The 12,500-nt window shown below is 38.6% G+C and overlaps 1 protein-coding gene across 1 annotated transcript in view; it reads left to right on the top strand.

Moving 5' to 3' along the window:
- Positions 1 to 12,500, top strand: part of LOC135194967 (venom allergen 5.01-like) — a 134,384-nt gene that overhangs the window by 88,768 nt on the left and 33,116 nt on the right.

The raw sequence follows: 12,500 nt of genomic DNA, 5'->3' as shown, positions 1-12,500 counted from the left end.
GTTTTATTTTATAAGAGGTTGTGAGCTTATAATGTGATGTTAAGAATATGTAGATTCATCTAAAAAATTACGAGTTTTTCCATTCGCATTTATGAGTTGTTTTACAAGAATTTCATCTCTGTCATTCATTTCAACTCAGGAATCTCTCTCTCTCTCTCTCTCTCTCTCTCTCTCTCTCTCTCTCTCTCTCTCTCTCTCAGATTTTTTAATTGATTTTATCCACCCCGAGTTCATTCCAGAGAGCTGATTATAGAATTTTGATTTGCATCAACGAAAGGTAATGTATGAACCCTTGAAAAAAAGAATTCTCTCTCTCTCTCTCTCTCTCTCTCTCTCTCTCTCTCTCTCTCTCTCTCTCTCTCTCCGCAAACAGTCGTAACAAACGCTTCTATCAAGTCTTAATGAAGTAGCGGAATCAATTACGTCCCTCCATTCCATAATTAAAAGGTATAAACATTAGTTTTAAGGACTTCTGTGTGGGGCTAATTGACCAGCAGAAAGTTAATAGGGTCTTCGACCTTCAGGTAGAGAGAGAGAGAGAGAGAGGGAGAGAATACGAGATGGCTGCTTTTGGTGGACAATGGGCACACTTGGGAAAGGTCTCTTTATCCTCACCACCACACCCACCCCACAAACCCCACCCATTCACTCCCATTCTTTAATGAAGGGGGGAATTGTTGTCGATAATCAACTCTTGGGTCCGCCCTTGCTGTCATGATTGAACCTTTGGGTTTTTAGTTAACCTTTGCAAGGATGAATAGAGTCTTCAGTATATTCAAAGATAAGAGGACCCTTTTTTTATATGCATTCCTCCTATTATGTATCCGTTGTCTGTGTATGTTAACATACGAGCATAGTTAGAATATGGGCTTACATGTATGTAGTTGAATGCTTGCTTTTCACAATAACGAATTTCAACAATGTGCCTTTTGCGTTTCATCTGAGCAATGTAAAATTAGAGAGAGAGAGAGAGAGAGAGAGAGAGAGAGAGAGAGAGAGAGAGAGAGAGAACATCTATCAGCCCATCAGAATTCGTGATTTATATTTTCCCTGGGAAGGTAACGGGAATGTGTTACCTATTCGGCTTTCAACCAATACTTAGGAATGAGGTTGCTAACCCCTCTCCCTGCCCTGTGGTATTCCCGGGGTTTTGTGTGCTATGCAGACTGGCATGTCTTGCTCGCTGGTCACCGCTCTAGGTACGTAACTTCGCCGGTAGCACGACCAACATTACTTTTCGACAGTGAAATGACCAACAGAGCTTATCAGTGAAATTGCTGTCATAAAATTCTACGGGTTTTGTGCGCCTCGTTTCATTTATCTTCTTTCACTTATGCCAACGTTAAAATTCGTCTCATGTCTTGCCTAGTGACTGGGAATCCGGCCTTAATGAATGAAAACCTATTTACGCAGCACGGAATTTCTATAGCATACTAAGGAGAATATCCCCAGAATTAAGATGCTCCTCAGGGTACCTTGTTACTCCAAGCAGGAATTCATCAGTGCTGTAGCTAAGACCAACGCATATAAATGAAAACCGCTGTTTTACTTGTTAGATATGAAGCGTTTTTAGCGTTATTCGTAGAATTCCATCGTTTGGATTCCTTGGCGGTGCAGTAGATATACTTTATAACTTGACTATTCTCTAACTATATTATATTATTAGAATGCGTAAGAACCAGGCAATAAAGGCCAATTATTTTATTTACTTAGCTTATACTTTTGTCAAATCGTGTCACTGAAGTGAGTGCGTATATTCCACTTACTTCAAATTCAATAAAATTGAAGGTAATAAACGAAACCTTAATATTTGAGTTTTCGGCTTAGTTACTTTGAGTAGAGTTCATTTTATAGCTAATTGTGCAAATTTATTATATATACATATATTTACATATATAAAGTTTTGTGTTTATGCTTTCTTCTCCTTATTCAAGGTAAATAATATCATCGTGCGTTTGTGGACCTCCAACACTATCTATTTTCCAAACTCTCTCTCTCTCTCTCTCTCTCTCTCTCTCTCTCTCTTCTCTCTCTCTCTCTCTCTTAAGAGAGACCGTGAAAACACTCGAACCCTCCTCTTGGAACGATCGAGTGCTATTGTTTCATCTTGCATTGCAAGTCATTGCAAATTTTTCTGTGCTTCACGTTAAAACTGACTAGCGGTTGGGAGAAAATAAAGATTGAACTGTTTATATTGCTTATCAAATTGTCTTTGCGTTTTGTGCAGGTACATTTATATCCCTAAATTCTTCCAGAGTTCGTTATTTTCTGACATTCGTCAGATTTAAGAAATGTATACTTCAGTTATAAGATTTCTTACCAGAATTCCTTGGTCATGCTGATAATTATTGCTTTGCAATACAAAGCAGTATTTTGCTGATTATGTCATATTTTCATTGATTATTTTTTGCTCATTTACTCAATTATTTAATGCATTGAAGGGTTGCACAAACGAGAGAGATACAGAAAATTGTATGAAGACTTCTATAAAGAGAGAGAGAGAGAGAGAGAGAGAGAGAGAGAGAGAGAGAGAGAGAGAGAGAGAGAGAGAGAGGTCATATTCACTGCATTTATCCATCTTTGTTTAGATACTCGAGCGCCCCCTCCCCTCGTCCACTTATAATTCCTTCTGCCGCAATTAGGTTTATCATTTTTTCCCTGAGAGGGTCAGCCTCTCTCTCTCTCTCTCTCTCTCTCTCTCTCTCTCTCTCTCTCTCTCTCAGAATAAAAAAAAAGAACATCACTTCGGTTGAGGCAAAGTAGTTGCTTTACAGAGGCCGGCGACACGATTCTTAACACACCGACCCAGAAGGTCAGCAAGGGAATGAGTCACAATACCCAGCCAACCTTTAAACGCTGCCCAAAGGCCGTTTTGCTGCCCACGTTAGTTGTAGTAGGAGTAGATGTAGGGGGAGTAGTACTGTTTGTAGCAGTGGCACTAGCAGCAATGGCTGCTAGTAGCTTGTCGCATTAGTAGAAGAGATATTAGTTTTTTTCTGCTTCTTTCTTGGGTTTTGGGGTTTTGAGTCTAGATTGCAGTTAGAATTGGAATTTTTTCTTGCTAATAATCATTTTCAGTAGATGAGGACATAGTAGTAATAGTAATAGCAGTAGTTGCTCTACTACTAGTAGCAGCTAATGCAAATGTTGCTGCAGTCCTTTTCTTGTAAGTAAATCCAAGTCGGTTGGTATCATCTACAATGTCCAATTTCTGTTTGGAGTGTCTATTAAACCGTATATTATAAGTAGTTGATGTAGTTGTAGATAATTTAGTAGTAGAATTAGTAGCAATCTTTTACAGTCTTTTACAAGTTTACAATCGACCCTTGTGCCTGTATTTCTACTCGGAAACTCAATTCTTTGAAGAGTTAACTACAACCATAGTATGAAACCTTCATGTTCCCATATCTCGCATTTTGTGCTGACATCTAGTCGATGTATGTGCCTAGAATATTCTCTCTCTCTCTCTCTCTCTCTCTCTCTCTCTCTCTCTCTCTCTCTCTCTCTCTCTCTTTTACACACACAAAATGCTATATCTTAACTCTTACGGCGGTTATATGTGATGCAACGCAACATGGTATAACACACACATACACGGAATTGTATAGGAGAAAGAACTCTTCATATATATATATATATATATATATATATATATATATATAATAATATATGTGTGTGTGTGTGTGTGTGTGTGTGTGTGTGTGTGTGTGTGTGACTTAAGGCACATCAACTAAATAGTGCAATTAAAATCATTGTATTTTGAAAACGAAATAATCCCAAAAAAGGAAATATGTATTTTAAAGATAAGAAGACTTATTAGTAAGCCAATGCAGTGTTGTAGGGAAGACTCCTGAGGAGTGCTCCGTCGAAAGGCAGGTAGCAGGCGAGAACAAATGCAGGTGAAGGGTTAATAAAAGGAAAAAGACACAAACGAGGAGGAGGCACGCTGGAGAATGTCGACAGTGGAGTCTTAGAGAGAAGATGAGGACGAAAGCATAGGCACAGAGAGAGAGAGAGAGAGTGGGGGGAGTATGTAGAGAATGATAGAAAGGTTAAAAGAATTATAGAAAAAGTGGAAAGAAAGAAACAGAGAGAGAGAGAGAGAGAGGAGATAATCAGAGAGAGGAAGAGAGAGAGAGGCTGTAGGAGAACGATAGAAGGGTTAAAAGAATTATAGAAAAGTTGTAAAAAGTAAAATTGGAGAGAGAGAGAGGAGAGCGAGAGAGAGAGAGAAATAAGTAGGAGAATAGAGGAGCGAGAGTGATTATTTGTGCAGGGATCGATAGATACATAATGATAGAAAAAACTAGGAAACAAAAATGGAATAGAAAGAGAAATAACAGTAAAATATTAGAAGGAAAATTGAGGCAGGGAGAGAGAGAGAGAGAGAGAGAGAGAGAGAGAGAGAGAGAGAGAGAGAGAGAGAGAGAGAGAGAGGCGGGGGAAATGTAAGAACGAAAGAAAGGTAAACAGTTACATAAAAAGTATAAGGAAAAACACAGAGAGGAGTTTTTTTTTTTTTTTTTTTTTTTTTTTTTTTGCAAACGAAGTTTTGCCTCCCTTCCCTTTCACCCTGAGCGATAGCATCAACGAGAACCCCTGAAGAAATGCTTCTTGGTTGGGTCTAATTAAGACCACTGGGGGTATTATTTTGCTGCCCCGAAAATATAATCGTTCGCTTCTCAAAATGGTTCGTTTGCACTTTTAAAATTTCGTCGGATTGAAATGAAAGCGAAACTTTACGATTGAATGAGTGCTTTTGTTCCTGAGGGCTACGGTTGTTGTTGTAATTACTATCATTGTTGATCAAATGGAGCTAGTATGTGTGCTTTTGTTTTCGGTTTTTTGTTTTTGTTTACCTTTTTTTGTGATCAGATCGGAGAGGGCGCCACTACTACTGTCCTTGTTTGAAATTACAGTTATCAATTGCAGCTAATGAAAGTGCTTTGGCTATCGATACATCGTCATTGCCTCATCCTCCTCCTTCTCCTCCTCCTCTTTTTCCTCCTCCTCCTCCTTATACTTTCACTACACTTGCGTTAGTATGAAGTCACCTGCTGCAGAGATGCTCCTAGTGAGGCGTTCCGTTTGGTTCTAAATTTAATGGTCGCCTATTTTTCCTCCCTATTATGTTTCAGTTACTCCTTAGGTATGATTATCTGGTCCGGGTACGTCCCGTTAACGTACCCTCCCTTAACGGGAATCGCAACGGGTGATGAGGTACTAAGGATCGCGTAGGATACTCGGTCGTCCTCGAGGGCTCTTGGCGACGACTAAGGGGAGGAGGAGGAGGAGATCCTACGACGAAGGAGCTTCTGGCCTAAGGAGATATTTGGAAAAGGCAAAGAATTGAATTTCTCAGAAACCCAGAATCCTGTAGGATACTCGTTCCTCCTCGAGGGCTCTAAAGGAGCTCCTGGCAAAGACGACGGCGACGACGAGGAGGAGATCCTACGACGAAGGCCCTTCTGGCCGTAGGAGATTTTAGATAAAGGGAAGGACCTTTGTGATAAGAAGGAAGAGAGATAACATCGACGATTCTCAACTTTATATAAAAGATGCCATTTCTTTTTTTCCGCCTCTCTGTCTCCGCTTGCATTTCGAAGATAACGCGAGTGGAGATCTGCCTCGTCATTCGCTTTTCTCTAAAAGGAAGATAATATTTCTCACTTATCTTTCATTAGATAGTACCCTTCCTCCCAGGGACTTGCAAGATAAATACCTTCAAGATTTACTCTCCTTCGTAGTGTAGTGTTTTCATTTAAGAGATATTTAACGAAAATAAAATTGACTTTCCCACTGGCTCTATAGTGGGCGTGGTGACGTCACTGTAGCGAAATGGTTTCCTTTAGTTTGAATTTTATTTCATGCGGGTATGATGACCTTGCTTAGGGTATTAAATGGTTATACTACTTGGAGAAATTCGGAACTAATCTTTTTCCTCACGAGAAATTATGCGTCACAGTAAATATTTTCCTCGCTTGTGAATGACTTTGTGCTGCAGCGTAAAATGAAAAAGCGCAGGATTAGTTGAGTAATAACAAGCGCATTGAAAAGAAAGTTCTTGACAAGAACATATTTTCTAAATACTGAGAGTAGAGGACATGCGGAAAAGTCTACGGGAAGTCATCGTACGATTTCGTGCGAATTGCACTAGGATGTTAAGACACTGACTTTTCGCCAAACAGGTTTCGTTAATTCTATTACGCCCCTGTTGAACGAAAACGTTAAGGATGTAAGTGGTAGTTATCCGGCTGTGGTGGGCAAAATCAGTTGGAAAAACGGATGGGCGCTTATTGGCAACCCTTCACTAGCCACTTTATCTAAAAGCTAAAGACATTTATTCTGCAAAGGAGCAGTACTTTTATCATGAATAGGCAGATAACCAACTGTTTGGGTCGCTACCCCTTCCAAAAACAAAGGAATAAAGCTTTTAAATCATTATAATACAAAGGAGCAGCCAGTACTTTTATCTGGAATAGGTAGTCAGTCGGCTAATTTTTGGTCAGAAGTAGGCAAATTTCCCGTAGGAGGCTAGTGCCATCAATGCACCGTATACGGTGCACTGTAGGCATTACTTAAGGTTCTTTGCAGCGTCCCTTCAGCCCGTAGCTGCAACCCCTCTCATTCCTTTTACTTTACCTTCATTCATATTCTCTTTCTTCCAACTTATCTTCCATCCTCTTCTAACAGCTTCTTTGAGATATTCTAACTTACGCTGTCAATTTCCGCTTCATCGCCGAATGACCTCAGAAGCCCCAGCGCTTGGGCTTTTGCCTAAATTCTATATTCTATTCTTTCTAAGAACGAAAGAATGAAGCTTTTTATTTAGTCTCTCAAGGAGCAGTCGGTACTTTTGTCGGGAATATTCGCTGGTCTTATTCAGTGGGAAATCCTTGGAACTTCGAGGCGTGAAACCAGGATATGCTCATTTGATAGCCGTGCCTTATCAATGCAGTACTAATACCTGGCAGGATGCCAGCCCTTGCAAGGCGTGCAGGAATTTAGCTGGGATAAGGTAGAGAGAGAGAGAGAGAGAGAGAGAGAGAGAGAGAGAGAGAGAGAGAGGAAAGTAAGAGTTTGGAAAAAAACAGAGAGAGAGATAATCATTTAATAGGTCTATGTGGTACTCATCTGTTAGGAGAGAGAGAGAGAGAGAGAGAGAGAGAGAGAGAGAGAGAGAGAGAGAGAGAGAGAATCATTTAATAGGTCTATTTGGTACTCATCTGTTAGGAGAGAGAGAGAGAGAGAGAGAGAGAGAGAGAGAGAGAGAGAGAGAGAGAAATACTGAAGGTTTTTTTATAGAAGAGAACCTTGTCATAAGAGCATAAGAGAGAGAGAGAGAGAGAGAGAGAGAGGAGAGAGAGAAGGTTTTTATAGAAGAGAACCTCGTCATATGAAATTCCCTTTTTACTGAATAGCGACAAAGGAGATTTGATGTTCTACGAGAATAGAAGTTTTAATTTTGGCGCCTATGCGAATTCGTATGGCAAATCGGAGGTTTTTGTGAATATGTCTTAAGAAAAATGTGGTTCGAAGATTAATATTTTTTTTTTTTGCAAGAAAATTTATTGTTTAAGAATACCTGTAAAGTTTTCTTTCGGAACATTTGTAATGTGGACGGTGAAATTGAAAATTTTTCAGTATACATATATATATATATATATATATATATATATATATATATATATTATATATATATATTTTGTATATATATATATATATATATTTGCGTGTGATTTCAGTAACAGACGTAATCCAAAATCTCTTTTGTCAGGTCATTCTCTGGAGAGAGAGAGTAGAGAGAGAGAGAGAGAGAGGAGAGAGAGAGAGAAGTCACTGACTGCCTGCTACCTGCCGATGTCTAATGGCCTCCGAACGCGAATAAATCCCGTCGTCTTTCTTTTATCTCGTCGGCAGCTTTCGAATTATTGGGCGAGAAAGATAAATTCGAAAAAAACGACCCAATTAATCGGAGTCACTCAGGCAAATTATCAGATCTCGAAGCCCCAGTTCATCTGCCAAAACCCCTTCCCCCCCCCCTCCCCCCCAACTCCCCCCCCCCCCCCCCCCTTCCCCTCTCCCCCACACCTGGAAACGGGTTCGATTCGGCCGAGATCGGACGGAATTAGAATAAAATTCTAATTCTAAGTCGGGTTTCCGAGTTCCTGACCTTGAGTGAACGAGAGAACAGATATTGAGATAGATAGGAAGAAATGAGAAAGCAAAAAAAAAAAAAAAAAAAAAAAGAAATTGATGGGTGTAAAGACATGGGAGCGATCGTTGTTGTTAGCGAGCAAAAACCACATACCGCCCCGCATTTTCTTTATAGTGTCCCATAACAGGGGGCACTTGTCTAAACCGTGTCGGACGTCCGGGTGACTATGTCGAACTAAGGAACTATCTTGTTAACCTCCCTTGGTGCATCCAAGCCCCGTCAGGGAGGTCCAGGCAGGTCACTCCCTCCTTGTCTGTGTGTGCGTGTAGGTGCCCTCTACCTCCCTTCGTCTCATACTGCTTTATGAACGAGATTTACTTCGGTATTTGTCATGAATTTTTCGGGGTACAGAACCGCTCCTTCCATAAGGTGGAAGTTAAGGACATACCGTTAGCTCTCGAGAGAATATTCTAATAGGAAGCTTCGTCAATAGTCTTCCATCTGGTTCCTCACTATTTTCGAGTATAAGCACAACACAGAAGTGTAACTTTATTTATATTTATACTCTTTAATCAGTAAGACACAAAGCTTCTAAACCGGTAGATAACATACTTTTTTTATTAACTTTCCAACCTCATTTCAACCCATTATCGCTGGCACTAAACCGCTGAAGCTTGTTGCAAGTTACATTAACGTTTGATAGTTGCAGAGTTTTGAAGATTACCTGTATTGAGACCTCACATGTATGTGGGTGTGGAACTGAAGTAAATGCATTAACGTGAAGGGCGTTATTATGCTTAAATAATGAAAGCCTAAGTAGTTACTTTGAAGTAGAAATATATATTTTTTTTATTTTCATACTCGTGAAAGTTTTAATATGCCTTGTACTCAGTTCGCATTGTTTTACATACTGACCACATTCTTTCAGCGTAACTTTTAATTATTAATTTCGTTTTTAATTCTCCAGAATAGTTAAGTTACTTTATAGACACGATATTAAACAGTTAAAGAAAAGAATCGATTTGGATTTACTGTACTTGAACCTATCTCGGTCGCTTGAGAGAGAGAGAGAGATAGAGAGAGAGCGAGAGAGAGAGAGCTTTGATATAACAATAAGAGACTTACCTGCATCACTATTGTCCGAATGAAGCTGTCAGCTCCTAATCACCTGTTATATCTAGAAGATATGCAAGGCTGATACTCGTACATGATGAAGGACTCGAAGGAAACAAACACAGAGAGAGAGAGAGAGAGAGAGAGAGAGAGAGAGAGAAGCACGACCTCATGCATCAGAATGATGTTAGGTACACATTATTCTAAAGAGGTAAGCGTCCGAAGAGAGAGAGAGAGAGTGAGAGATGGGAAGAGGTGCGATCTCATGCATTAGAATAATGTTAGTGAAACATTATTCCAGAATGGTAAGTGTCTGTCCCAGAGTGAAGATGAGATGAGAGAGAGAGAGAGAGAGAGAGAGAGAGAGAGAGAGAGTACAATCTCATGCTGTAGAAAAACTATAGTCAAACATTATTCAAGCAGACAAGTGAGAGAGAGAGAGAGAGAGAGAGAGAGATAAAACAATCTCATGCTGTGGAATAAGTATAGTCAAACATTATTCAAGCCGACAAGTGAGAGAGAGAGAGAGAGAGAGAGAGAGAGAGAGAGAGAGAGAGAGAGAGAGAGAGAAGAGAGAAAGATTGCATTGCAACGAGACTCCAAAAAGGATTAGCAATCCTAGGACCAGGAAAAGTGAGGGACAAGGTCAGGTCACGGTTTAGTTGTTGCCTCTCTCTCTCTCTCTCTCTCTCTCTCTCTCAGTGGAAATGCTCGGAAGTTTATCCTACAGATATTAGAATTTCCATTGAGAGAGAAATAGGAAAACCGACCAAATTTTCATTGTATTAAAAATGGACGTCGGAAGCTGGATGGACCCTCTAAATATATCAAATCTCTCTCTCTCTCTCTCTCTCTCTCTCTCTCTCTCTCTCTCTCTCTCTCTCTCTACGTGTGTAAAGTCTTCAGTCTACACGTCGACTGGCTTGCTGGCTTGTCACCGTTTTATCCATTGTACTGTCGACCATTCTCACGGAGGAGGGGAGGGGGGGGGGAGGAGGAGAAGGAGGAGGAGGGGCTGTATTTATCGACTATGTATGCGCATAATTCGATAGCCATCGGAAAGATGGATGTCCAGCAGTCTCTCTCTCTCTCTCTCTCTCTCTCTCTCTCTCTCTCTCTCTCTCTCTCTATCTCTCCGTTACTTGCTACTGCTCTGAGTAAGTTCATGACTTTCTGTAACTTTTATGAGATATTGACTGTAGAATGTAATGTTTATAAGATAGGTGCTTATAGTTGATTACTAGATTTGGTTTACATGTTTAAGTCATCAGAAACTGCCATTTCATGTTTTGATGAAGAGTAAGAGATTAAACAGTCCATGTGTCTGATTATCCCAGAATATTCTTCTGGAGAATAGAATGAAAGCATTAGCACAAAAGTCACGTCTTAGATGACGCATCTCGTGCTCACACAGGATCTTCCAATCTTTAGCGATTCCGAAGACGAAAGTGATAGTAATTGACGATGATAGTGATAATAATTGACAAGAGAATAATTAATGAAGAACTCCTTCAAGCGTAAAGGATTCAAGACTTATTTCTTTTTAGATATTTTAATGTTTAAACTACGACATACTGACTGTGAGAGGGAGAGGTACTTTCCTCCACGTTACAGGGGAACTGAAGATGGTTTTTCCCTTACCAAGATTTAAGGGACGGATTTTATTGAAATCGCCCTGTTTAATTTTATTAATGCCATTGGTATTTTAAATAAAATTTAATTTTTACTATTAATTTTGTAAGTTTATAGGTTTTACGATTGTTAATTTTTATTTATTTATTTACTTATTATTTTTTTTTATCATGGGGATTTTCCTTTCTTAAATATGCATTATATATTCCATTGTAGGGGCGTCAATAATCTTTAGCAGTTGTGGATGCCAGATATATATATATATATATATATATATATATATATATATATATATATATATATATAATATATATATATATATATATATATACTTATATATATATATATACATATATATATACTATATATATATATATATATATATAATATATAATATATATATTTGAGTCTGGTCACATCACCGTGATTCATATATACGCATTAATATCTAATTCGCTCTACCTCATAATTAATATATTTCCATATATGTTAAATTAAGGGGGAATTTTTAGTTGATAATAATTTCGTCGGCTCCCGGGCGCGAACCTAGGCACCCAGAAATCAGGTTCCTAGGTTCGCGCCCGGGAGCCGACGAAATATAATTACAACTAAAAATTCCCCTTCAGTTAAGGTATATGAAAATATGTTAATTTTTAGGTAGAGAAAATTAGATATTAAAGGACATTTGTAGCTTATGTGTCTTGTCGCCATGGTTTCACATGTCAGTCTTCTGAATCAACACGTATCTTTGTAAGTCTTGAATTCCTACGGAATACATTCGTTTATTCCCAATCAGAATATAAGTAAGAACCCAAATGGCTGAAAGAGAATAAATCCAGAGAATAAATTCCCCTAACTACAAGATCTCCGGTAAGAAAAATAGTTAATATGTTCTCGCCAAAATAAAGTAAAGAATAAAGTGGGGAAGTTTATTAAAGCCAAAATATTTACAGGAGTAAATAAATCTGGACAAACAAGTTGTGTTCTTGAAAATAGTCATCTCCGGAGACGGTAAATAACAATCAGGAGGTGTTAAGCTTTACGAATTTATTTTAGGCCTTTTAGGAGATAATGTATATACAGTGAATATAAATGCATCTTGGAGATATCTTTATGGCTTTCTCGGGGCAATTTTTATCCGCCTCTGAAAAGACGGACTTGGAGGTGGTGTTGAAAAAAAAAAAAAAAAAAAGAATGAGTGGGAGAACAGGATAAATGGTTTATGAATGTAGATGGGAGATAATGGGTTAGGATATTCGGTATTATATATATATATATATAATATATATCTTATATATATATATATATATATATATATATATATATATATATATAATGAATTTTTATCATATCACGGTGATTCATATACGCGCATCAAGCTTATACCTCACTTGTTGGCCAAGTCGGTAACCTCACTGCTGTTTGATTTCTCTGTGCGCTGGTTCGAATCCACGAAAGGACTAAAGTATCAGCTTAAAAAAAAAAAAATTCTGACAAAAATACATACCCCTTCGGTTAACTTATATTGAAAACGTATTAATTCCGAGGTAGAGCGTATTTGTATATTTATAGGACATTTGTAGCTTTATGCATATAT

The sequence above is a fragment of the Macrobrachium nipponense genome, chromosome 20, assembly GCF_015104395.2.
Source record: "Macrobrachium nipponense isolate FS-2020 chromosome 20, ASM1510439v2, whole genome shotgun sequence".
Lineage (NCBI taxonomy): Eukaryota > Metazoa > Arthropoda > Malacostraca > Decapoda > Palaemonidae > Macrobrachium > Macrobrachium nipponense.
The sequence above is the reverse complement of the archived record's forward strand: the minus strand, read 5'-3'. Positions and strand labels throughout refer to the sequence as shown.